General features: G+C 38.7%; 1 long non-coding RNA gene across 3 annotated transcripts; it reads left to right on the top strand.

Moving 5' to 3' along the window:
* Positions 1-5,520: 5,520 nt before the first annotated feature.
* LOC119695734 lies at positions 5,521-26,180 on the top strand. 3 transcript variants are annotated; one of them, XR_005255354.1, is made up of 5 exons: positions 5,521-5,539; positions 6,316-6,363; positions 7,830-7,892; positions 21,079-21,156; positions 24,497-26,180. It is a non-coding gene; the product is annotated as an uncharacterized LOC119695734 (long non-coding RNA). The 3 variants fall into 3 exon arrangements; XR_005255353.1 differs by lacking the exon at positions 5,521-5,539 and adding an exon at positions 6,140-6,211; XR_005255352.1 differs by lacking the exon at positions 5,521-5,539 and having other exon boundaries at positions 6,141-6,363.
* Positions 26,181-26,676: the final 496 nt, after the last annotated feature.

The raw sequence follows: 26,676 nt of genomic DNA, 5'->3' as shown, positions 1-26,676 counted from the left end.
CTGTACTTCCCTCCCCAAGTTTCTGAATCTTTCTGTCTTCTTCAGGTAATTTATCATCATTTCCTTAAAAAAATTAGGCATTGCTCCATGCTTCAGGGAACTTCAGTTAATGGTGTCTCTGTAACACACAGGCACCAGAGAGGCAATGTCACACAACCAAGCAAGCCCTGTTCTTGAGACTAAACACCCTTTTGGGTCTTCAGGGAACTCAGGACTTCAGGAGATTCCCTGTTCCCTCATGTAGATACTGCTTTAAATATTTCAGCAATCAGGCAGCTCAACTTGAAGGACTTGTTTATAGAAAAATACAAGGTCAAGGTCAAGCCAAGTCCTAAATATTTAGTTATGCAATTGTTGGTTAATATGCAAGGTTTCTTCAAAATGTAAAGCCATTAATAGGCTTATTGATCTACTAGTGCTTACTATTTTGGTACAAATATTTGTATTATTGGAACTGATAGTAACTACATCAGCGTCCTGAAAGTAACATGCACATGCTCCGAAAGGCTACGTTAGAGAGACCAACAGGTTCTAGGTTTAGTTACATGATTCAGATAATTGTCCATTCCTGCTTTCTGGGTCTGGCTCTACAAAAGAAATCCTAACTTTCTGTAAAACCCATGGGAACCCTGATTGGAAAACCACTGTTCTGTTTTACTCCAACCAAAGAATTAGGAGATAATCAATTGATTTGTCAGGGAGGCGATATGAGACAAAGCATTTTTTCCCATATAGTAAAGACTGACAAAATTTTTAAGAGCCAGTGATCAATGGACCACAATTGAATTAAGACCCAGGAAGTGCACATGCAAGGTAAGAGTATCCAGCAAGTAAGACAATATAGCCACTCTTTTCTGCTTCTTGTTTTGCAAGTCCAAAGCACGACTTCACCTGACCTCTTAGGCACTTAGTGGTACTATGGCTGTCGTTTTTCAAGTGTACAACTGCAAACTGTGCAACTGTACAACTGCAAACGTGGGCACCATGAATTAGTATGGACTGGGACAAAATGAAGACAGTCAGCACCAGTGTCTTTCCCTTCCCTTCAACAGCAGCTCTTTGAGCTATCTACTGTTACTTGTGGAGCTCTACTCACTTCACTGTGTCTCAGGACAGAAAGTTGCTCAATTTTTTTCCCTCTAAGGCCCTGAATCGCACAGCTTTTTGTCCTATAATACTCTTAAATTATTTTTCTGTCTGTTTTTAGGGAAAAACTCACTTCATTTCAGTCCACAACAAAGTTCCCTTGAATTTTAGCAGATACAGAATTTCACTTTAATTTGTATATGTTTAACCTTTGCAGGGTACTTAACTCCACACATGTAGGTAGCTTCAATCCACTCAAGGAAACTAATCTAACTGTCCAGGCCTTGCCATGATTTCCTTTCCTTTGCTGTATTATTTAAGTGTTCTGCATATTTCCGATCACATCTTACTGTCAAGTGTCCAGTGTCAGTCATCATTGCAGAGGAACAGGTTAAACCAAGAATTCATGCTGGAAATGTGAAGAACTTCAGATTGTAAATGTGAACCTGTTTGTATGGCAGTTGACATGTGGTCCTTCCATTCCAAGCTGTCCTTATTTGGAAATTTTCCAGAAAACTTGTTTTCTTCTGTTATTTATGCATACCTCATTTTGTTTAGTAATAAAAATAAATGAAAACAAAACTCTCATAAATTTGGAGGTTATGCATGAAAAACTAACCCACTGAATGCAGCTCCCAGAAAACTAAGCTGAAAATACAACTCAGTTTGTGTCTTCTCAAAGCATCAGCTAACAGACAGTCTTCTGCTCTAACTTTCATCTTGTTGCCACAAAAAACATCACACATCATTTCTCATACCTAGTTTATAATCCACATTGCGCCCTTTATGGTTTTTTAAATCTTTCCAAGTTTTTTTATGCAGTTTCTTCCTCAGATTTATATGTTGATGAATAGAACTTCAGAATAAGAATAGCACAAGTGACTGAAGAATTTGAAAGAAAGGAAAACTGTCAATACATCTTTTATCTTTTCACCCATGTGGTGAGTTGCTTTGTGATGCTTTTAGGACTTATCCATGTAAGTAATGGAGTGATGCAGATACCATTACTGGAAACTGCATATTCACAAAAGCCACAAGCAAATATAACTGAATTTTGGGGTTTGGAGGGGTTTACAATGAATTGTGTGCATGGTCTGGCTCCAGTTGCCAAGATGTCACCTGTACCCAGAATCTTGTGCAACTTCTAACCGCCTTCCTTCTTCAGATGTCCAGGCAATTCCAAACCAACTCATCACAGGACCAGGCAGCTCTCAACCACCTCTAGCAAGCTTGAGTCTGATGGATTTCCAGACCAGAGCCTTGCCAGTGTTGTGTGTTGTGCCCAGTGTTGGAATTGGATGTCTGAAGGACAGAGGTGAGAAGACTGGGAATTGCAGCCCACTGTTTCTCTGGCTCCTGTCAGAATTGGAAAGGACAACTTCAGAGTGATTTTCTGGTGACTTTTTTAGGTCTATTCATTGCATACCATGGAGTTTCTCAGCTGCTTTATAACAGTAAATTTTTGTACTGCTGCTTTTACCTTTTCCTCAGCCACAATGGCCTGTTCTGCTCCGTCCACTTTGCAGGCCCATTTTAGGTTATTTGTATAACAGTAATACTTTGTAGGTCAGGACTCTATCAATTTTAGGGATTATAAATCAGAACAAAGATAGAAATAAAGAGAAAAGGAATAAAAGGGAATTGTCAAAGATGAGAGGCAGTAAAAGGAGAAACTTTTTCTCCATATCTATAATTGACTGCAGAACAAAGTCAGATTGGTTTTGGTAACCACAGGATGTAACAATCAGGCTTGAGGTTAAACCTATTTTCCTGAGGACAGCAGGACAATCTACCTGAGTGTCACATTTGTAATAATGAAGTTTCAGAGGAGTGATTAAAGACTAAAAGAGCATTGGAATGTTGGTATTGGATTCCCAGCCAGGCTGAAGGCCAGACTGCAGGTGCAAAAAGATCTCCACTACATCACAACAGAGCATTTTAGAAAGGGCAACACTTTCCCTTAATAGGTGGCTCACCTATTGGGTGTTTCACAGTATCCTAATGACTTGCCACTTTGACAAAGACCTATTATAAAAAACTTACTTCTTGACTAATAATTTCAGTAAAGTGTTTTTTTTTTCAAAGATGTTTTAGTTCAATATTAGCAGTTTGGTTGAATTGGTTCTTAACCTCTCTCGGTTTCTACCTCATTGTCTGGGGTCCATGTTAGGCTTCTGTGTTCCTAAATTTGGAAGTGTAATTACATTTCCAAAACTCTTCCTGCCTCACAATGAGGCCAAACTGCCCCCTTCTGTTCTCCCACGCAGGCTCTTACCCTCTGACTCCTCTTAAAGCTAAACCTTTGCTTCCAGTTTCCATCAGAGCTGCTGAGGGAAGCTGGCTAAGAAAAATGAAACTGCAGACACTAAAGCCACACTAGAGAGTGCAGACTTGGAGCAGATCCTATCAACATAGCTTGTTACAGGCAGCAGACAGGTATAACTTTTCACATGCAATCACATACACACAGCACAGCAAAGCAGGTTGCTTACCCATGCTACAAAACCAGGTCATTGGAAAGAAGATTAAGGCTAAAAGGGCTCAGAAGGATGTTTACACCTATCCACAGCCATTCTTGGTGGTTCTAGAAGGAATTTTAGGATGTGAATAGGTTCTCAAATGGGTTGCAGAGGATGGACTACAGATAGACTGTGGAAACTGAGCACATGTAGTTTTGAGATAGCAGGGAATGGAGAAAGACATGACAGCTCTAGCTGGGAGTTGATATCTCTCTTCTCCACAGCTTTTCAGAAAATTATCTGCAGAGGGTCCAGGTGAACAGAAATTTTAAGTTAAATTAGGATCTAGGTGATGAAAAATTTTAAGTTAAGCTGTATTAGAAATTTGGTATTACACAACTTATTGATTGCAATAAATTTTCTGCTATGAGAGTCATACTATAGAATGTTATCTTTATTCTTCTGAGAATAAAAATCTTCAGTTGCAACTATGACTTAGTGCAACCATTATTCTGCCATGGATCCCTAAAAGAATCTATTCATCCCCTCCTCTGTGTTGTAGAACAGCATTGTCCACTTCAGCCTTTTGGGGGCTTCATTAGCACAAGCTTCCCACCTTCCACAGTCGGATCTTTGGTGTCTAGCTTCATTCCCCGGTGCCAAATCTCTACAAGTGGTGAATCCTTGATATTTCACTAGCTAGGACATATATTCTACAGGTTATAAGATGCACCAAAGGCAAACGGAACCTCTTGCTCATACCTGGGCATGTGCCATGAGGGCCTGCTACCTGCACTGGACTCATATTTGTTACTCAGGAAAACCCCTCTGAACAATTAAATCATTCTCTCCAGATAAATTTTAAACATTGAAGCTCTGATGTCTTTCAGTCTTAACAGCTGATGGGTGAAATCTGTGGAGGAGGTAGGCAGCTGAACAGACATGAGCAGTAGTAACTGTATTTTTAAGGCAAATGATCTGATCCTAATGTACTAAACTTAGAATTATCACAGCTTACCAGAGGTTTAAATATCAGGGACTGTTTACGTTCCATATTTCTCCCTTCCAGCTGCTGAATTTTCCTTAAGCTCGCAGGCCTGCACAGCATTCCGAGAGATGTAGTAGCTGTTTGGGAAGGGGCAGAGACATGCTAGGCAACTTCTTGCCCTCAACAAATGGAAATCCTATATGGACCACAGAATAATGCAGCTTTATGGGGAGTTAAATACTGGTGGGTTTGAAAAACAAGGTTAGTTGCTTATCACCTAGGCCTGACAGAGAAGGCTTAATCTTCTATTAGCCTGCACCACAAATTGCTTCATACCATTTTAATCTCTCTTGCCATGGCCATTAACTCTGAGTTAGATACCGTCACATGATGCGGGGTAATAGGGAATCTGCTTCTTTCCACGTGTTTCTATGATTTTTTTTTGGCTGTACACCCCTGCACAGCATTTGAGGGAGAGACCCCGTGGAGCAGCGCACCGCCCTGTGTCCCTCCATCGATCCGCTGTCCCTTCCCCTCACCCTTTCCCCGGTGCCTGCACAGCGAGAGCCTTCGCAGAGTCTTTGTGTCGCGCTGCCGCACACCGCTCGTCTGTCCCTGTCGCCTGTGCCCCGTCCCTGCGCGCAGCGCTGCGCACCCTCTGCCACAAAGCGCGACCCCGCTGCTGCAAACCCGGTGCGACCCTTCGGTGACAGCCGCGGTGGCAGCCGCGGTGGCAGCCCCGCCATGCCGTGCTGCCCGCCCGTGTCACGGCGCTCCCCGACCTCCCCGCCCACCGTCTTCTCCCCTCCCAGACAGGCACGGCGGAGGCAGAGCGGCGGGCGGGCGGCTGCCTCCGCCTCCCTCCCTTCTCCTCAGATGCCCTTTGCAGGGTTATTATTACAGTTCGTGGCTGCGCTCTGCCTGCCTCCCCTCGCCGCCCGCCCGCCCCTCCGCGCTGCGCAGCGCGCTGGCCGCGCTCCCCGCCCGGGCTGGCCGCCGCCCAGGGGTGCGGGATCCCCGCGGCCCGGAGCCAGCGCGCTCCGCTCCCGCACCGCCGCCCCGCTCCACCGCCCCGCACCGCCGCCCCGCTCCATCGCCCCGCTCCATCGCCCCGCTCCATCGCCCCGCACCGCCGCCCCGCTCCATCGCCCCGCTCTGCTCCCCGCTCCACCGCCCCGCTCCACCGCCCCGCTCCGCTCCCCGCTCCACCGCCCCGCTCCACCGCCCCGCTCCATCGCCCCGCTGCCCGCACCCGGTGCTGCCCCGACGGGGCTCGGCCGGCGGCGGGGCGGGCGCTGCCCTGGGGCTCCCAGACAGCGGGGGGAACGCGGGGCTGCGGATTATTGCAGACTAAGCAGTCTGGCGCTGCAGCATCGATCGGGGGGAGGCGGGCGGGCAGGGGGAGTGTGTGCGTGCGCTCCCGCGTGTGTGTGTGTGTGTGTGTGTGTGTGTGTGTGTGTGTGTGTGTGTAAAGGGGGGATGGAGCTGGCAGCTGGCCAGCTACCATCAGAATTAGCTCATTGTTCAATGTAACCAGCGCTGGCAAGCAAAACCCAGCCCGAGAGAGGGAACGGGCGGGGGGGTGGGGGGGGCGGGGGGAAGAGAAAGAGAGAGACTTTCCCCCAGCCACCCCCACCCTTTTTTCTTTTTTTTTCTCCGAGGCTGCACTTTGGAAGAGGTGCAGTCATTCTTACCCACACCCCCTACCCTCTCTCCACTCCCCCAACTATAAATTCCCTTCTGTAGCATGCTGCCCTTTTGTAATCCACATTTGTGTTTCAGATCATGTAGAAAGGACAGAAAGTGAGCAGGGAGCGGGGGCTTTTGTCTGTAAGTATATACAATTCCAATCCACAGAATTTTATTTTTTTTAGTTAATCCCCTTTCTCTCTCCATCCCTTTCTCCCTTTCTGCTTTCTTTTCTCTGTGTTTCTCTGTTTCTTTTAATTTCTTTTTGATTTCTTTCTGTCCTTAGTCGGACTTTGCTGCAGCTTGGCTTTCCCCTCTCGGTGCACATTTCCAAACAGGCTTTTTAACAGGAAAATGAGAAACGTGCAGTATGTGTGTCTAATTCATTGTCTTTGTGCTTTAAGGCTGGATTTCTGGGCTGAGGATTTTTCTGCACACATGCAAGGGGAGATGAGAAGTGATTTTTAAAAATATTTTCCTTTTTCTGGGTTTTGCACTCTGCAAACACCGAAATGCATTTTTGAACCTTATGCACTTGGTTTTGTTAGCATGCGTGCAAGGCTGTAGGACAGGTTTATCATCTCCTTTCTTCTCCCTTTGTAAAACGAATCTCCCTCTTCTCCGCCCTGACACTGGATTCCTCTCAGGCTGCTGGGGTTTATTTTTAGAAAGCAGTCATTCTTGCAACAGCCTTCTGCATTTTTGCATGTGCAGCAGTTAAATTTTGGGTGGTTCTTTTGTGAAAAAAAAAAAAAAAAGGCAACAAAACAACAAAGCCAAAACAAACCATGTTTTGCTGAACATGTAGTGACATGCTACTTTTTTCAAACATTTGTGTGTATATTTATGGATATATGAGTTTGCAGTTTTAAATCCAATATATATGTGTGTGTTTGTGTAAACATATGACTCATACCTAATTATATTTCATACGTACATGCTATAGGTAAGAAATATGTAATCACTATTTTGTTTCTATAAGAAAGCTGATGAAGGAGATATGCTACAAATTCAGCCCATTAAGAGCATGATAATTTAAGGTAAATGAGGTAGGACCTACTCTTTTTTTCTCTCCCTGTTTAAAATAGGGTGTGTGTGTGGAATAGAGAGAGGGAGAAAACTGGAGGTTATGTAATGCAGTGCCATTTCCAAAAATACCTACTCTCTGGGCTGTTACATTGTGTTATACTTGTTCCTTGATTGCAAAAACCCACACTTAGTAGTATGCCTGGGAACAATGGACCACAAATTACAGTAAACATAGACTGACAGGTTTTTGTCCTCTTGACTGATTTTTACCTGTGTTAACCATTACGTACAGGGCTCTTCAGAAATATACCCAGTGCTAAGAATAGCATAGGGTTCTGCAAATCCAGGTACCAGGGATTCCTTTGTCCTATATTTAAGCCCACACACCACTGAAGTGCAGAGATGCATGATACACAAGCATACGTGTGGTTAGAATAATTTGCATGACTTTAATCTTAACCACTGAAACTTATACTTGGTTCACCCACTGTTATGCTGGCAAAAAAAAATACCTTTTAACTATTGCAGCATTTGGAATTACTTTTTTTATTTTTAATTTTTTTAAAAATTGCTTTCAGATTGTTCTCCTTGTGCTACTTCAGAGAAACTGCAATCCCAAGACTTAACAGAACCTAAAAATGGTAAGAATTAGTTGTTTTAGCAGAGTATCAATAATTTTTTGTGTCACTACAAACCTTATTTCCCTCTTCCCAATACTCACTTATAAATAGGACCTTTATACAACATAGTCTTTGAGGCTATGGGAACTTGCCATACAATACTGATGTACTCTGAAAAGCTCCTTATGTTGGGTATTTTATTTTCTTGCATTTTTTGAATAAAAATCTGAAATCCGTCTCTGTGCAGTAAGGCTTATTTAATTGAAATAAGAAATATTTAAGTTATTGTGAAAAATAACACATCATAACACATATAGCAATACATGCAGACAAAACAATATCCAGTAATGCCAACACTGACACCTTTCTCCCAAAAAGAAGAAATAGGTCATTGCACTTTGTAAGTGAAAAACATTTAATGTTAGTCTATCAGGGAAGTACATAAGGTGCAACCTAAATTTTCTTATTAGGTTAACCTTCTGAAAACACTATTATTCTTTGTGACATAGATCTGTTCTAGAAAAAAAGTGTTTAGGCCTCAAACCTGACTGAACTTACAGGCACTTGTTTGGAATGTGTTTAATGAACAACAACCGCTTTCCTTCAGTGCTAATTGTGTTTCTGTTTTTATTGATTAAAGCCCATTTTTATATTCTAAGATACCACTGCTGACAAACTTCTTATTTTAAGGATATGCATGTAAAAATGGTATTCTCTGAGAAGGACTGTCTCAGACTCAGGAGGACAAAGGTAACAGTATTTTTTTAGAAAAAGTGCTCCAAGTAGGCAGATTTTGTTCAGACAGTTTTTCTTCCTATAGCATTCTTAGTTGAGGATGCAGCTATCTCAGAATCATATCTAATTACATGCATTGGCAAAAAAAGTGATATATTTTTCATGCTACAGGATAAAATCATGATCAATGATTTTAGTATTGAGCAATGCTTTAAGTAGCATTGCATAGGATGTACATTAGCACAGAATAGTTTCCCCAGAGTGAGGTTCTGAGGGACATTCTCTTATGAAGATTGGGCTAATTGCATTAATATTAACCGTGTCTGGTTCTTTGGGGTTGTTTTGATATGAGGGAAGAGTGATGATCAAGGAATGATTAAAATAAGCAAATACATACTCTGTTATAAAGGCTTTGTTTTTGTTTTTGGCTCCTTGTTTTATATCATTCCTATCTGCAAAAATAAACTTGCAAATTCTGGAGTTTTACTCTGTTCTGGAACCTACTTTCATCAAAGTGCTTTGCTCATCTGTGTATAAGTGAATAGATGGGGGTGGGGAATTAAAAGGGAAATGATTCACTTAAACTGTGAATAGAAATCATGCTAAAATACATGTTGTTCACACAACTGTGGAATATTGGATAAGGCAACTGTTTTCCTACCAACACCAAGGTGACAATCAGCCCACATTTTAGATGTTGTGCAGGCTGCTCTGTGCAATGTATGCCTATTATGGAACAAAAGATTATTTTAAGTTTAGTTAGGCATAAAATAGCCACTGATTTCTACCAGCAGATGGTTCCATAAATCTAGCAAGGTTCCTGTAGTAGTTAATGAAATCAGTTTTATAAAGCCAGTGTCTGGGCCAGAACATAAAATACAACCTAAAGCTAAAATACAACCTAAAAATAAAATGCAAAAAATAAAATGTTGTTACCCACCTGTCTAGTCCCATTGTTTACTTTGCAGTGTAACATGAATACAAACTTCATTTAGCTGTTTTTAAAGTTCCCCTTCTTCTTTGTGATAAAAATCAAAATGTACTATTAGGTTTTACCCCAGCATGCAAGGATGTTTTAAGATACGATACTTGGGAGAATCTGTTCTCCTACCACCACCCTTTTTCCCCTTTTTTTCACTTCTGGCACACTAACACTGAATGTAATTCTAAGTCAGACCAGTGACATACTTTCCTTGCAGTAGTGGACACACTTGTCTTTGGCATATTTCTTCTTGTATTAAGCAAGTATCTCCCTAACCATTCTAATTTACAGGAAAATGCTCTTTGCATATCAACACTTTCTGCACACTGAAATACATGACGATGAAAGTGCTTACTTTGTTTTAATATCACAGTATATGCAAAGGCTCTACCCTGCTCTCACTGGTCAGTTAAAATTTAGCTATTGTGTATCAGTAGACTGAGATAGATGTAAAAAAATGGGGGGAAATGGCCTTCTTATTCCTTTGCCAGTCTGAAAGTTCATTCATTATTTAGCTAACCTTACAGTAAGATTTGAAATTACTAGAATAAACTTGTTCAGTGAGAATAAATGAGTTATTGGTTCAACTTTACTGTCTTACCCTCTTAGTTTCTTAATTTTCTCATAAAATGTTTCTTAAACATTTTAAACAGTAAAAGCAAGTTATCTAACACATTAGTTTTCAATGCTGCTTCTCCTTTTCCTGGACTTGGAATTAGAATTACCTGATTAATTAATCAGTCTTTCTTGCACCTGTTTAATATTAATATCCTCAATTTTTAGAGGAACAGAAAAGCAGAAGACTGCACTTTTTTCATTACAAGAATTATAAATTCTTGTAATTTTAACTCATGGACATTTTAAGCCATTTTACACAAGAACTTTGCCATTTGAAGATCTGTCCTTACTTCTGCACAGTGCATTTCCTTTAAGTGTCTACCTGAAGGAGGAAAGAGCCTTTTATGTTTATGTGCAATGTATAAAATCCTGAAGTGACTTAAGTGGTCTTTTAATTTGAAATGCTAGAACTTCTATATACTACCTTCGTGGCAAGTGCTGAGTGTTATGAAATATAAACTAAAATTTTACTTAATATTAACTAAAATTTTGGATAACAAGGGGGAAAAAATGGTTCTAACTAAAAAAGAAATTTTAAAAAGGAATATGTTATAATTTTTTTCCTGCCACTTCCAATCATTGAAAGTGATTCAATCATTTAAATAAAGGAGCATGTTAGAAGAGTGGGAGTAAGGAAGTCTTAATTCCAGTTTTCTGTGATCTCAAAGAAGGCTCCTACCAAAACCAGGAAAGGGTTGGGTTTTGTGTTGTTTGTTTTTGTTATGGTAAATATTAGTTTTTAAATAAAGAAATCAGATCATCATTTTAGACAGTTAGAGAAGTGGTCTGTTTATTTGCTTTCAAAGCACTCAGGTGTGTACTTTTCTACTTCTTGTGGATTTTAAGTTAAATTCTGGGAGATCACAGTGTTGGTGCTTAAAGAATTTAAACTATCAATGCTAATAAATGTGTTTATAAGTAAACAGATCCTTAAGAATTTAATTTTGACTTTTCTGAAAGTAAACAGTAGATAATGTAGAGCCAATCATTAATTTTCTCCTGGCTTACCACAATGAGATGGCTTTCTTGTCAGCATTTCTTACTGGTGTGGAGTCTCTGGGTTGGCTGTTGTACAGTATAGCTGTGTCATCGCAGAGCAAAAAGGCTCTGGAAGTAGGTCATTTGGGCTGAATGCTTCCTGTCCTGCATCCTTGCCTGAACTGCATCAGTTCTGAGGTTATTCTGTCATATTTTGTCATTTACATTCCCTGCATTTTATAGTCTTACTTGGAGGAAAAGCAAAATAGGGGATGATGACCTTTAGGGGTGAGAACAGTTTGGAGAAAAGCCCTTCTTTTTTAAGTCAGAGGGAAAGAAAAGACGGCCTGCATTAAGTTGAAGAGAAAAGAATCACCATCCTATTTAGTTTTTTTTTTGGGGGGGGTTTTTTCTTCTAGTTTGTAGAGAAATTTATAATATCATTTACCTTAGGTGGAGATACTTATGAAGAAAATTTTGTGTTTAAAATTTCATCCCAGTTTAACCATTACTAACCTTTTTTCCAGGGAGTTACATGCAGGTATCTTTACACATTCTGTAATTTTTTGTGCCCCTGGACTGGAACAGCTTTTCATAATTTTAGGTTTATTTGTGGATAATGGAGTCTAGAATTGGTCTGGCAGAAGCAGGCCTTATTTGGAAGCTTCTATATGCTCTGAGGGGAAAAAAAAAAAAAAAGGAAAAAAAAAAAGGCAAGGTAATGAAATGAGACATTATCTCCAGCCTATTACTAGATGCACATTGGACAAAAGCAGCTCTTGGTCTGGCATGAGAAAACTCATACCTGGCTGATTATTACCAAGCCTGGTACTGGAACTGGAATTGGAGTCTCATTCATGGTAAGCCAAAGCCACACAGAGCCTGCAGGACTGTCAGACCCTTTTCTGTTCATGTATAGCATGGGCAGAATCTGCTCAAGAGAAGTAATTGTGAGGGATGAAAGCTAGATGGTTTTGGCCATCTGAACGTGTATATTGTGCTTTTTTATTATGCTTATGTAATGTGCATGTTATACGTTGTATGTAGTTTGCACAGTTCTACTTGATTGCTGAAAACTCAGGGAGAATTAACGCTGTTCCAGCTTACAAAGTTTGTAAGCAGAAATACAAACCAGTTTTTGCAATACTTCTGTCAAGCCACCTGTTCAGCTAAGCAGAAAACAAACCTTTACTTGATTATGGGTAGAAAAGCAGAGATTTTTTTAAAAAGTAATTTTTGCCCAAAGCTATAGATACTATGGATATTTCAGTGGTAGAGCTCATATGCACATGAAAAGACAAAAGCTTTTTATATATTTGTTTCTACTCAGTCAGAAACATCCTCTGGATGCTAAAATTTTGCTACTCTGCCCCAGCATACTCTATCTGAACTGAACTATGTTGACACAATAGGAATGGGAAGTTTATGTAATATTAAGTCCAGGAAAAATCTTTACTATTTTTTTTCTCAAAGGCTGAAATTTTGGAAAATCAGAAATAAGAATATGCATCTAGTAACACAATAGATAAAAAATTGGTTTTTTAAGGCTTGGGATCTAATGCCATCACTAACAATATTTTTACTTTTTTTCTGACTTTGCTATACTGCTGCTTCATAACTGAATTGTGATCCTTGTACATGCTGAAGAGATGGGGAAAGGAGGACACCTAATAGTTCTAGAACAACTTTATAAACATAATTCAGTTGGCACCATTGACTGGGGCAGTATATTTTAATAAAAATAGTTTTATCTATTTGTATTTTGGTTTTATTTCAAATATTTATTCACCTCATTAAACCATATTAATTGAGGGCACAATCTTCAAAGGTCAAAAAAAATATTCTTTCCAAATGTTTAATGTAGAATGATAGCATGAATCACTGTTTGAGTGTTACATGCAATACTGTTTGGACTTCTGATCTGGCAAATTCACAGTAGCAGTACTGAATGAATCCTTGTGTACATGTTGCTGGGAGGATTCCTGATGTTTCCTTCTGTAAATACTGCATTAAAGTAAACTAACAAACAAGAAAAAACAACCCACCCTCAGAATAAACAGGATTTTCTTATCCTGCAGGAAGAAGTGTCTCTGGAATAGTTTTGTAAACAGTAATCTGATTATCTCTACTAGCTTGGTTAAAAAAAGTTCTAAGAAATTTGTGCATCCTCGCTGGAGGTGGTAAAAGCCTTGGCTTAATATACACATTATCAAAAAGAACCCCTGGCCTCTTCCAGCACTGATGTTTAGAAAGCACACATTGACACCTCATAGCTACCTTAGAAAGGTCAAGTTGGAGAGGAGCAAGTCTTCTTCTTTGCTTTAAAATGACTGTGTATCTGTGATAAATCTCCATCACAAAAGAGTATGAGTTTACGCAGCTCCTTAGATGAGTCCCAGAACCCACAGATATTTTATTACTTTTAGCCTTCAGAACATCCATGATACGTTTTGTGCTTTTGTGTCTGGAGTAGCACTTAGCTGCATTACTATCTGCCTGGTAGAGGCTGGTAATAGAGAGGCTGCAGGTAAATGTACCACAGTGCTTTCAAGCACTTGTTAACAATCAGCTGCCCTCATTACATCTCTTTTAATGAGGTAAGTAAGGACTGGCTTTACAAAGTGGTTCTCTCTCCCATTTCCAAGAGTATGGCTGGGGTTTTTTAATACTTGCCTGCAAAATGCTACTTGGGCAAGGGGCTGGCAGCTCCTGAGGGGAAAGAAGGGCTCTGCACTTGGAGAACTGCACCCCTGGTTGGATTTCTGCTCATCTTTTTGGTATGTGGGAGAAAAACAGTTGTAGTCCAAAGTAGTTGCTTGAGCCTTTGGTAAGTTACAGCATTCAGGCCATTATTTAGAAAATGTATAGGAAATTTTAAGGAATAACACTTCTTTTGGGAGACTGCTTGGTGTATACATTTTGTGTACCCCAAGAGTGGAGGGCCAGGTCTGAGAGGTGTTATTCTGGTCTATCTCTGTTCCTATTCTTAACAATTCACTACTGGCCACTGTTCTTGCTGGATTTTCCCTTAAGATCAAAACTCAATAAAATGAGGACACTGGACTAAATAGATTTTTTGGTCAGCCTGTGACCATGCTTGTTTTCTTCCTCCTCTGTAGCTCAAGTAATTTGTCCATGTTATGTATGAAACTACTAAAAAAACTACTATGCATCCTTTGGTTCAGAATTATTGTTGCCAATTTTTGTTGTGTATCCATCTAAGGCTGTAACAAGAGACTTGCTTATGCATCTTGTTCTGCAGTTACCATTAGATGTAGGTGCAAATAGTTACTAATTAAACTCTACCTTACTGCACTTTAGGAGCAAATTACAAACTCCTATGTAATCAACTGAGAAATAGAGTATTATTTCAATTCTCAGCCTTGTTGTTTTTCAGTGTGTTGCATTTAAGTAAAACAAAAAAAAAAATACTGTGGTACAGAGGTAAACAAAATAAATATGTGGGGTTGTACTGGGTTCTGAGTTAGGTTTTCTGGATGACTGATTTGCTTATTTTGATTTCTCTGATGTTTTGCATTTTTGGAGAACATAGAATTTACTGGAGGAACAAAGTAATTTGCAGCCATTTTATTGCTTGATGGAACTTTCCACATAATATACATTTGTTTTTTATTTTTTCTGAAATAAATGTATTCTTTCTCTTTCAAGGAGTGCAATACTCTGGTAATAGTTTACTCTTAGTAATATTCATTAATTCAGTAAGAAATTGGAGGAGCATTTATGACCGTGTTCACAATGTACTGCTTAATTTTTTTCTCTTAGTCTCTGTATGCATGGTAAATATTAACAATGTTTTGCAATGATTTTTGTGTATTAATGAAGTAAAAAAGCAGCATGACACTTGTAGCGCACAAGCAGGATTGATCCTAACTGGTGCAGAAAAGTGAAAATTGATCTCTCTTCCTAAAAATTGCATCACATTCAGGTGGTGTGGAGTAGATTCCTCCCCAGGGAAAGTTAGAAAGGGTTTTCTAGAACTAACCTTATTCAATCACCCTATGTTAGAATACAGCTAAAGTTTCTGTAGAGGGGTTCTTACTGGATAAAGAATTGTGCAGAAGTCTTATTTGTAAATACACATGTAAAACAAGCAGCCTGTATATGGATGAGGACAGGAATAAGTCCCTTGAAGAAGCTGGTACAGATAAGCCAGGGTAGGAGACTGCATGGGAGCAGATGCTTCAGTGTAACCTCAAGAGCAGATGCTTTTAAGAACAACAAAGGCAACAACAGATGACAATTGATTTATAGGAGAAGCTTTTCAAGGTCACTTCCTTATGTGTAGGGAAGGAGCAAATGACATCTTCTTCTGTGAAATCTACAGAAATTGCAGAAGAGATGCAAAAGGACTACAAAAATCACCAAATACTTAATAAATAAACTTTGTAATTCATTTGCAATGTGGAGAGGGGGATGCAAGGAAAAGCATACTTGTCTCATTTAGGCCTTTTCATCTCTATGTAGTTGTGAGTTTGAGTCATCAGATGGGGAGGAATAAAAAGCAGCAGTAATATCTTCCCCATGAAAAGGCAAAGACGTCAAAAGATGCTGATGCAGAGAAGCCAAAGGCAAATTCAGGTGTACAGCTGTCTTGCCTGCTGATATACTGCCAAGTATTAATTATCATTGCAATGGCAGATAAAGTATCACAAAGGTGTGCCACTTGGAGCAATCTCAGCTGCAGAATCATGATGTAACTCTTCATCAGTTCTCTCAAACCATTTATCTAACCTTTACTTTGTGGAACTAACCAAGTGAAATAAATGTAAATTATTGGTTTTCCCCACTAGTTGTGGTGTTTTTTTGTTTTGTTTTGTTTTGGTTTGTTTTTGTTTGTTTGTTTGTTTGTTTGTTTTTGGGGTTTTTTTTTGCACTGATGTGAAAATTTGCTGCCTTGACAGGATACTGAAATAATGAAGTCATGAAGTCAGGTTATTTGGGATGACTGTTGCTGCACCTCAGGCAGAGGCTCAGACTCGTGATGCAGACACTCAAAAGTGCAAACAAGTTCACAAAATTGTTAAGCCTCACATCTGCTAAATCACACATTCACAGCATTTTTAAATTATTAAGCAAAGGTAATGAACTTGCACTTTAACTTGGGCAAGTTTGGTTTCTGCTGTTTCTGTAGGGAAATCTTCCTCAGTGAGCCTGCTCCAGAATCAGGCTATCACAACAGCAGCCTCCCATTTCATCATGAGTACAGCTTCTTAAATATAACAAAAGCTCATCAAAACTTCAAGGACTCACTGAAATAAGGAGTAATGATGAGTACTCTTGATGTAGCTTTGTCCTTGCCCTCTCCAGAAGATCGAGAAAATAAGAGCTGTGACTGGTAAAATACTTCTGTCCAACTAAACTCTCAAAAAGCAGCAACCGTTCAGCTGACAGTTGCTGTATTTAATAAATTTGTGTGCTAGGTTAGGAACACAGTGGATATTTGTATACTGTACTTTCATAATGTTTCCTTCATAGTCTTAAAAATAAATTACTGAGGATGGAAGCATTAGTTTACCCCTTGCACTGAAGCAAAGGCTTTGATTCTAGCACAAGCTTTTCCTCCAGTTTGTTTTAAAAAGAATTAGTGAGGTTTTCATTCACAAAATTATTTATTTAGTGTTTGAGCAGTGGTGCAGTAAGATTGTTTATGCATTTGGATTGTGATTGTGGGATGTTGGTTAGAAAGAAAATGTTTTACTGCAGTGGGAGGCATTTGGGGGAATTGAAAAGTACATGGTAGGATGTGCTGTGAAACATACATCTACAGCTCAAACTAGCTGGCAACTATGAAATGAGAAGCAGTGTTCCTTTTTGCTTATACAGCCCACGCTCAGGAGGAGGGTAGCCTCTCTCCCTTTCTCTGTTCTGGATTAGGCACACAGGGCACTCAGTCCTCACAGCTGCACAATGTCATTTTAGTGCTGCAGAGAGAACATGCATACCTCTTTCTTTCTGTCTTTTTCCCACACACCTCTTACCGTTCTACTCCCATGTTCCTGTTCCTGAGTCTGCTCTTACACTGATAATCCATATAGTAAATATTTTTCTTATATTTTTTCCTTTCCTAGGTAAGTTACTGCAGAATTATTGGACATGGTCACCTTTTATTTGGAATTAGGATCTACAGTACTTGTCATCATTTCCATTTTGTTTTCATTTCCCCCTGCCTCAAAATTGGTTTATTAGACAAAGAGGTTACCTGAAGCTTCTCTAAAAGGTGTTTGCTGATTTTCTCAGAGCAGTTGCTCTTCAATAAACTTTTAGTTAAGAAATCAAGAGTGCAGTTCAATACCACTCTATGTCCTGAATAAGACTTGATTACAAGAATTCATTTGTGGTTCACATGGTGGGGAAAAAGGAAAAAAAATGGAAAACATAATTAGAAGGGTTTTCTCAATTGTTTCTTAACTATAAAAACCTTGGGAATGCTTAACAGTAGTAAGTTTAGCATGCCATAAATCTGGGTTTTTTTTGGTCTTAGTGGATTTATGTGAATGTTTGAAAGATGCTCTTAGTGAATAGGAATGAAGAGTGGGTACCAAATCAATTTTAGCATTTTGATATGACTATTAGAGTATGTTAAGTTCAGGTTTGTTAAAATTAGTTTATTTGTCTGTTTTAAGGCTTGGCAAAAGATTGTGCTCCCCTACCATTGTTTGCTAAGAAAGCATGGCTTAAAATGAAAAAAAAATCCAGGATTTAGAATTTTGAAATGTTGGTAGAACAGAGCAAGAGCAAAGAGTTGCTCAGTCTGTTGGCCAAAGGAGTAAAGTAGACTCTGCTGTTTTTTAATCCTCCTGGTTTGAAAAAACCCAAGCTGAAGCAACGCAAAAACTATCAGTAGTTCTGAAATTGGAGAGATCTGGTAAACAGACTAGGCATTTATTTGCCTCCACTTTTGCTCTTCTTTAATATTAAATTGCATTATTTGTATCTTTTCAGAGACTGGAGGCAACAAAATTGAAAGCATACTCATAGAGAACCCATAATTGCCATTTTTGAAGTTGTCTCAATGTTTAAGGCAGAATTGCATGTTGCTGCATAGCCATGTCTCAGGTAGCTCTTCCCACATCTGATGGTTCATGGATGAAGCTTCCTGGCTTAACTGCTGGCTAATGAGGATCAAACAGTAAGGCTATCAGTGTGTGTCAGTATTATGCAGACTTGCAGAAACTGTACTTTTCAATCCACCCTAAAGCTCAGTAATTCTGTTCTGAATCCTGATACTTTGGTTATTTTAGCCAAGCTTGCACTTGCATAACAGTCACACAGGAAGTACTAAGAAATGAAAATTTGGTGTGTATCAATGGAAGCATTTATGTAGAAATGTTTGCTTCATGCTAACAGCTGGAATGTTGTAACCCTTACATCCTACTCTGTAATGGAGCATTGCTTTCCTCTCTCATAGCTCATCTTGCAACACTTATATCAGTACTTTTGAGCTACTGTAACTGAATTAATGTTCTATGTGTTTTTCGAATACCCTAGTTATCAGTATATTTGAACTTCTAAGTAGCTTCTGCATTTATAATGCACAGCAAGATGTCATGGTTTGTTTTATATCCTTTTTTTTTTTTTTTTTTTTTTCCCTTCTGGTGAATTACAGTAAATCTAAAGTGGACTTCTCTACACTGGCATCTTTTTTTCCATTCCAGAATCTTCCTCCACTTGGCCACATTCCAAGCCACGATTCTCCAGCCTTTCAGCATTGCTCCCAAGGCAGATACCTAAAGTTCTTTGTCCATTCAGGACTCTGTTACAGTCATAGCAGGACAGTAACTTCATGTGAAATAGGTCCATGTGATTATTATCTACCAATATGGGCCACAGTATTTGTTTCTGAAGAAGAAAAAAGGATAATATTGATTTTTTTTAACAGAGAATTACTGTGAAAGATTGTTTGGGGATAATGTAGGGTATTCTGCAGGTGGTGGTAGGTTTAGGGGTTTGTTTTTTTAAACCCTGGAGCATAGTTGTGAGCTCATCTTACACTTTACACCTTTTCCCTCCTGCCTCATTCCCAAAATCCACCCACAAACAGCAATTACTCCAAGTTTTTATGAATTTAATATGAGGAATCCTTTCTTTTTCATCTAACTTCAGGTGCTTATTTTATTTCTATTAGGTTATTAATAGGGATAATACTGCCCATAGTATAACCTAAATACATCTCAGACTCCATGGAAAATAGAGAATTTTGTATTCATGATAATGACTTATTCAGTATTCCGATGCTTATGTGATCCTCCCATATACATTTTGTATACTTTGCTGGTGTGAACAGCATGGTCTGTGGTAGAGCTGGACTCCTACTGCTATTTCCCACCATGAGTTTTCCCACAGACAGTATGACTACACAATAAAATCAAGACATAATTGCAGAATTAATACCAAGTGATTATAAACAGCGACAGAAAAAGCTCAGAGGTTACTTGGTATCTTTCATACAAGTGTTCAAATATTCAGAGTGAGCATTAACTGAATTCACAGAGTGCCCTGTGCTACACGTTGGTTATTTTATGTCAAACACACCCAGAGAGCTGAACTGACTTGTCTGAGGCCTCAGACATGAAAAAAATCTGTTGCTCTAATCTGTAGAAACTACTGTTTGTACTGCAGAAAAGCACGGGAGAATGTACAAAGCAGGCACTGCCTTGAGCTCTGTGTTTTAAATTTCTTTCCTCTTTGTTTTTCTCCTCTGCATTGTAGAAGAGTTCAGTATTTTCTACTGGGAAGAGGATTAAATACTCTTCCAATATTTTCTCCATGATAGAATTAGTCCAGTTGTGACAGCTAATAGTCAACACGCACCTCCCCAGAAATGAAAACTTTTCTCACGTTTCAGTATATGCACAGGAGCAAGAGAGTGAGTAAAACTGGCCCAGCACTTACTTAACTGACTATGAAAGTTTTGATTTCCAAAGTGCAAACAAATCTGACTGGTGTAGTTTGTAATGGCTAGCTCAAAACACTGACAGTTTGACATCCTGGCATCATGCAGAAAGAGTTCAATTCACCCAACACCAAGAGCCCAGGAGAAAGACCCAGCAAGAAAATAAATTTAAGAATTTCAGCATTGTAAGTAACTTGTACCTGACCACTTTGGTGTTTCTGAGACTGAGATGAAGAGATATTCTGATCTTCACCTTGAACCTGAGAGGCCTTATCTTGGTATTTATTCACTTTAACCTCTACTGTAGTCAGTGCCCAGCTTTGGATCTTACCCATTTTACATAGAAAAATTTTCCTGTGGACGTTGTAGGATAGCACCTTAACTGTTAAATCCTGCTGTCAGCTACTTTATTATATGTGTTTTATAATGTGTTGGAATTTCTGTAATGTGGAAAATACAGGGAGCTAACACGGAACTCTAATTGTTTCAACGATCTTACAAAGTTATACATTCTAGTTCACCAATCATTGTGAAAGGATAGCAAAGGTGTGGTGCTCTTGTCACCTACAGTCATCAGCAACGGTAATGAACTTCAGTAAGCAGCCCTTTGCCAGTGACCTGTGGCAAAAGGGAATGGACAGGTTTTCTGACAATATTCTCAGCAAGTTCATTAGTACAGATATCCTCTACAAAGAATTTATTAGAGATATTTAAAAAAAATACATCCTATACTATTTTAATTATTTTTAAAAGTACCTGTTGAACGCAGATAAACTTAAAACAATATAGTTGGCAAGCTCTAGAGACAGATGTTGTCATGGGTACAAAATATATGTACTAAACATTAAACACTCTAGACCAAGCTTTACTGACATTAGACTTGTTTCAGTGACGTGGTCTGTCACATGAACACCACTGCAGTTCACCACAATGAATCTCTCTTTGTTAGTAAGATCTTGTATATATTTATGTCACTACAGGTTTATCAGCCAGGTTCAATGATTTGGATAAGCCAGAAGATCTTTCCAACCAGCTGTGGGGATGGGGGATTTCCAAAGGTAAAATTATTTATGTAATTTCTTTCATATTATAAATAGTTCACTAAGATGAAAGTTTCTGGGAAAAAAAAATTAAATTGAAAATTCAATGGATTTTATTTTACCACCACTTCAAGAAAGTAGCCAACTCTCCTGATTTCATCATGAGTCTCATGTTGCTCTGTTTTTCTTAAAGCCTTGGCTCCTTGCACCATGCAGTTAACTGAAGAGCTCAGTTTTCATTTTATAATTATGTTCTTAGTCTTCAGGCTTGCAGAAAACATGGACTCTTGTTGGCTGCACACCAGAAGGAGAACATACTAATTTTCAAAGGCTCATATTTCTTAAGCCTGTCTCTTGATTTTACAGGCTTGACATCTGAGTTTTGAATGCTTAATTTTGGCAGTGCTTTCCTAGCAATGAAGATGAAAAAGTCAATGATAATACAGCAGAAGGAACTCTGGGTGGTGGTGCTTATCTTTTATTAAGTACCTGGCTTGAGTAACAAGCATACAAAGTGTGGCAATTTTCATCTGAGTTTGACAAGAAGTACCACATACAAAGGCAGAAGATGTGGTTCATCAGAGAGCATTAATAAGATTTTATTCTGTTACCACTACTGGTTTAAAGATGTGAAACTGGACATGAAATTTCAGTAGTGAAAGATGAACCACAGGATGTACATGTTTAATTTTCATATTTCCTTTCAAGTACTGGCTCAAGCAGGTAAGTAGAGAACACATGGAAAATTGTTTTGATTAAATTTCAGTTAATAAATAGGCTTCTGCTCATTGTTAACAAATCTCTGCTATTGTTCTATATGGATAACACTATATTTTCCTCTACTCTTTTTCCTCTACAAGGGAACCTCTGAAGTTTATAGGTGGAGTATTTGCAGCCCCATGTGCCAGCCTGCCAGTCTTTAAACTAGCATATGTGGCACTACTGTGATTCTTAGCATTCACAGTATTCCAAAAGTTCAGCTGAGAAGGCTGGTAGCAGTGCCAGAGTCTGATTAATGTGCTCTGTAGGGTCAATCTTACATCAAATGAATTTGCTAATTTTATGAATCAGCTGTGTGTTAACTAGATGATTTTTATTCAAAATGTTAAGTTAGAAGCTTTCAGTAAGTTGTCATTCATCATTAGACGAAGTTTCTCCCAAAGCACGAGAATGAAACTGTGCACTATGTGCAGCATAGCAACAATGCTGCATTATATTTGATTTATGAATAGCTGTGGGTTTATGCTGTACGTAATTTAAAATAACATTTTCTCAGGAGGGATAATGGTTTCTCAACTAGCCAAAACATATTATAAATATTTTTCCCCTTTAAAGTTACTGGATTCTTGCTTTTAAAATACAATTTTTTTCCCTAGCCTTTATGTAATTCTTCAGAAGATGTTTGGCATGTGCTGGTACAACAACCACTTTTTAGAACTAGCTCCAAATTTTATTTCACAATTGACATTCAAAAGCAAGTTCAATATTAACTGCACATAGTCCAGCTTCCAGCAGAGAATTCTCTTTAACAGAAACTGTGCATCTTTGGAAATTTTTTCATTTGTACTATAAAACTCATTAGGATAAATTGGTGAAAAAAACTGCAGAAACTTTTAAGTTCTCCAGATGACCACTTTTATCTACTCAATGCTTGAACTTCTGAAAGAATAAAGTAAAATACATAGATTTTTTAAAACTATTATTTGAGATAAAAGTATTTGGTTTTTGTTTTTTGGTTTTTTTAAATTTTATTTTCATGCAACCAACGCATAAAAAAGGCTTCAGTTCTTAATGACAGTTTATTTCCAGACGTAGAAGGGTCACATGGGACTTTATATCTCATGATTGTACGGCAGGATTTCAGGACTGAGATTGTTTTCACAGCTGAAAAGGAACTGCCCGACACAATGCTTTTGGAAATTTGCCCAGACCTTTCGTCTGTGTGGTGTGCCTGTTTGCATGTGTAAGTTTCTAGTCTTCCCTTTGTATCCTGTAATGATACAGAAGTAGCAAATTTAGTAAAACAAAAATAAGTAAAAATATTATCATTAGGATGGAATTTTCTAGAGTACTGTGAGGAAACATGTTTGTGCAGTCACTAAAATTTAAACATTATTTTCTCATTTTGAAATTCCTGCAAAATACCCATATTGCCTCTAGCAAATAGACATTACAACTCCTTACCCTTTTGCATATGTACTGACCAAATTCTGCTGCTTTCCTCCATTTCTTGATGCCCCAAAGGAACAGGTCACCAGCTATCCCCAGGAAGGGATTTTGCTCTGTGCTCAGCCTGAAAACTGCTCCTGTGTGCAGTGCAGAACCCCATGGGGAGTTCATCTACCTAAAAGCAGAATTTATCCTGTATACTGTGATAAAGACAGTGGGAGGGCCATGGGATGGCTTCATTCCCTGCACAACTAAATGTAGCAAGTATGAACATTCCAGTGAAAATTCTGGGTTTGAAGAATGGAAAATTGCTGAAAATTGCACTTTATTGATCATTGGGAAACTGCCATGTGTTTCATTCCAAATTCAGAAATTCTCATCAGAAAAAAAATGAACTTGGAGAAGATAACTTTAATTTCTCAAACAAGGAGAGATATTGAGCTTATGTGACAAACACATCCTAAACAATATGAGCAATAAAACACCTTTACAGTTCTTACCACTTAAACACAAAATGCACAAATTTTCTTTTTCCTTATCTTAAGCTAAACAAATTATTTTTGTTTCAGATCTCATAGTGACATATAATCAGCAATGTACTTTAGGCGTGTTCTTAGCCTTTAGGCTTCATTCTGAGTCTTAAAATTAAATATATATTTTAATGCTGTTTAAAAACTTTGCTGAATAGGTGCAATTAAAATGTGTGGTTAACAAAGATCTATCTGAGGCAGCTGGCTCTTCTGGCACACCACTTCCTTACCTGCTCAGAACAAGAAAACAGTGCAGTGTTTTTACTGTGCTCTTTTTGACGGATTTATATAGGGAAGTGACTTAGTAGTGTATGTTAGTTGCTTAATTAATAAAGTTTTTTTAAAAAAAGAGAGGTCTAGCCTGGAAAAAGTTCTCATAATATTAAGATGATCTTTCATAAATAAAATGCACTTTTATGGTGGATCTTTTGCATTTTTTGCTGCTAGGACACATTTGTTCATGCCCACGTGAAATGTTTTGCTGAGATACTGCAAGAACTTCCTGGTTTTCAAACAACCCTTTGTTCTCTGTGGCATCAGGTGCTTCAGTCTTGTTTAGTAGATGAACTACCACTAGGGAACTGTGGAAACTTTAGGATGAGAGAAGGGAGCACCCCACCAAACAAAGCACAGCTAATACCACTTTTTCCTCTCCACAGGGAAATCTCCCGATCTCGAAGGAAGTGAATCGCAAGAAAAGTGAGGCGGAGGGGGCGCGCCTGGCTCCAGCAAGTGGCTATGGACAACATTTCACCAAAATCAATTACCTCTACTCTTTTTAAACATAATTTCTCCATTCGTATTACATATGATGTATGGGTTTGATGAGGTCATGGTGTCATTTATTGGAAATTGTTTCTGTGTAAATCATCAAGTGTAAGAAGAAACTATGGGACTCTGAGCCTTGCTTTAGGGAATAACAGTGGACAAACGTGTACCATAAAAACTAGTTTTTAACATTCTAACTCAAGCGAAAGCTCTCAGAATTTCACACTGTGAATCCATGTTTACAAACATTACAGGTGGGCCCTCAGGCCTGGTTCTACCACAGCAATGTCTTTCACTACTCAAACTCCACAGCTCACACACAACCGGTAAACCACTCTCTCCATTTCCACCAACCCAAACTGCTTCTTGCAGAGGCTGAGAGTCCCCCTTTTTTTTTCATTTAGATGTAAAAAGCCTAGTAGTTTATTTTCATCGATTGTCTGTATATCTCTATATTTTATCCATGTACTCTTTTGATGTATAGAAGTAGTATGAAACTCCTGGTTTCCTTGTGGTAAGTGATCGTGATGCTGCCACGGGATTTGAGACACTGATGAATGGTGCTATTTTGGACTTTAAATATGCTCCTTGGCAAGGTAGCTCTGATGGAGTTATTTTTTATTTCCATGTTCTGAGAGGGTGTTGGTACTTTGTTTTTCTGAATGTTGTTCTTTAGACTGGACTGACTTGTTTACTTGTGTCTTCAGTGTGGCTTTCTTATTCAGTGCTGTAGGTGAGTAACTACTTATAGTGTACAAGCGAGGAACTGATTCCCTATCAGTGTCCACTCACAAACATGCAGTTATAGTGGGAGCAATCACAAAACTGTAATTTTCGTAAAATCTCCTTCCTGACTCCTATCCACCTTATGGAGAAAGATGAGCAATAATTTTCCACCAACTTCTCAAAATCTCTTGATTTTTGTCTTTTTTTCTTACAAGCCTTTTTTAAAGAAGGGACAAGTTTTAATGTCCTCTTCAAATCCATAAACTAGGGGATATAGTAAGAAAAATACAGCAAATTTCTGGGAAGAGAAGTCCTAAAGGGGAAAGAGTACACTTCCACAGTACTGTCAACATGTGGAATTTACATTTTTGTTCTTGCTCCCAAACTACTATAAATACAAAATAACACAAACCACAAAACTAAGCAGTATCATCTACTCATGGAATGTTGTTGTGTTAGACACAGTCTGAAAGCCCACCTTAATTTTTTATATAATTCTGTCTTTTAGCTATTCCTTTTACAGGGCAGGCCTTGTTCTGAACTGTCTTAGCTTCTGACTGTTAAATACCAATGCATGCACTGCACTTCTAGATTTCTTTCCTTTCCCTACCTTCTGTATCCCTTTCCTTGTACACTCACTTTATTTTCCAATAGAATAGATACGTCTGCTGTGCTGTATATAGAGCAAGAAGTAATATTCAGCAGTTATGGCATTTATGTATAGTTGCAGTTGTGTACTGCTGAAAATGCAGGCTTTTGTAACAATGTGATCTTTAATAATGCAAGTACCCAATGTATTTTAGCTACTTTAGTAGGATTTGTTCAATAAATATGCAAGCTCTAAGGGTAGATGTGTCTCTTTCCTTTTTACAATAAGGGCAGGGTTGCCATTACCAATTGTTTTCACCTGTACTTTTCCTGAATCCTGAGGTTTTCTTCAGGAATATCTGGTGAAGCAAAAGGTAATTCCTTTTGCTGCTTGCTAAACAATAGCTATCAAGATAACTTAAGTGCCAGACCTGGATCTGGGAAATGATATCTTCCTGGACAATGGCAGTTCGCATACGTGGCTTCCCACCCTGCTGAGTGGCTGGGTCAGATGTAACACTCAATGCCATTTTTAGTAGTCCCTGGAGGACACTCTGGGGCTGTGCATGGCAAATACAATATGTTTCATTTTCTACTTCTGGTAAACTGAATTAAAAGGTAATTTCCCTTATGTGGTAATTTGGTTTAAAATAGTGTTGATATAGTCCTCTCTTAAACACAGTTGTTGTTTTTTTAATTGGTTGAAAAGTAACACACACATGCTAAGTTTTAGAGCATATGTTGGTTTCATAATAGT

Source organism: Motacilla alba, chromosome Z (assembly GCF_015832195.1).
Source record: "Motacilla alba alba isolate MOTALB_02 chromosome Z, Motacilla_alba_V1.0_pri, whole genome shotgun sequence".
Lineage (NCBI taxonomy): Eukaryota > Metazoa > Chordata > Aves > Passeriformes > Motacillidae > Motacilla > Motacilla alba.
This window is presented reverse-complemented; position numbering and strand designations above follow the sequence as displayed.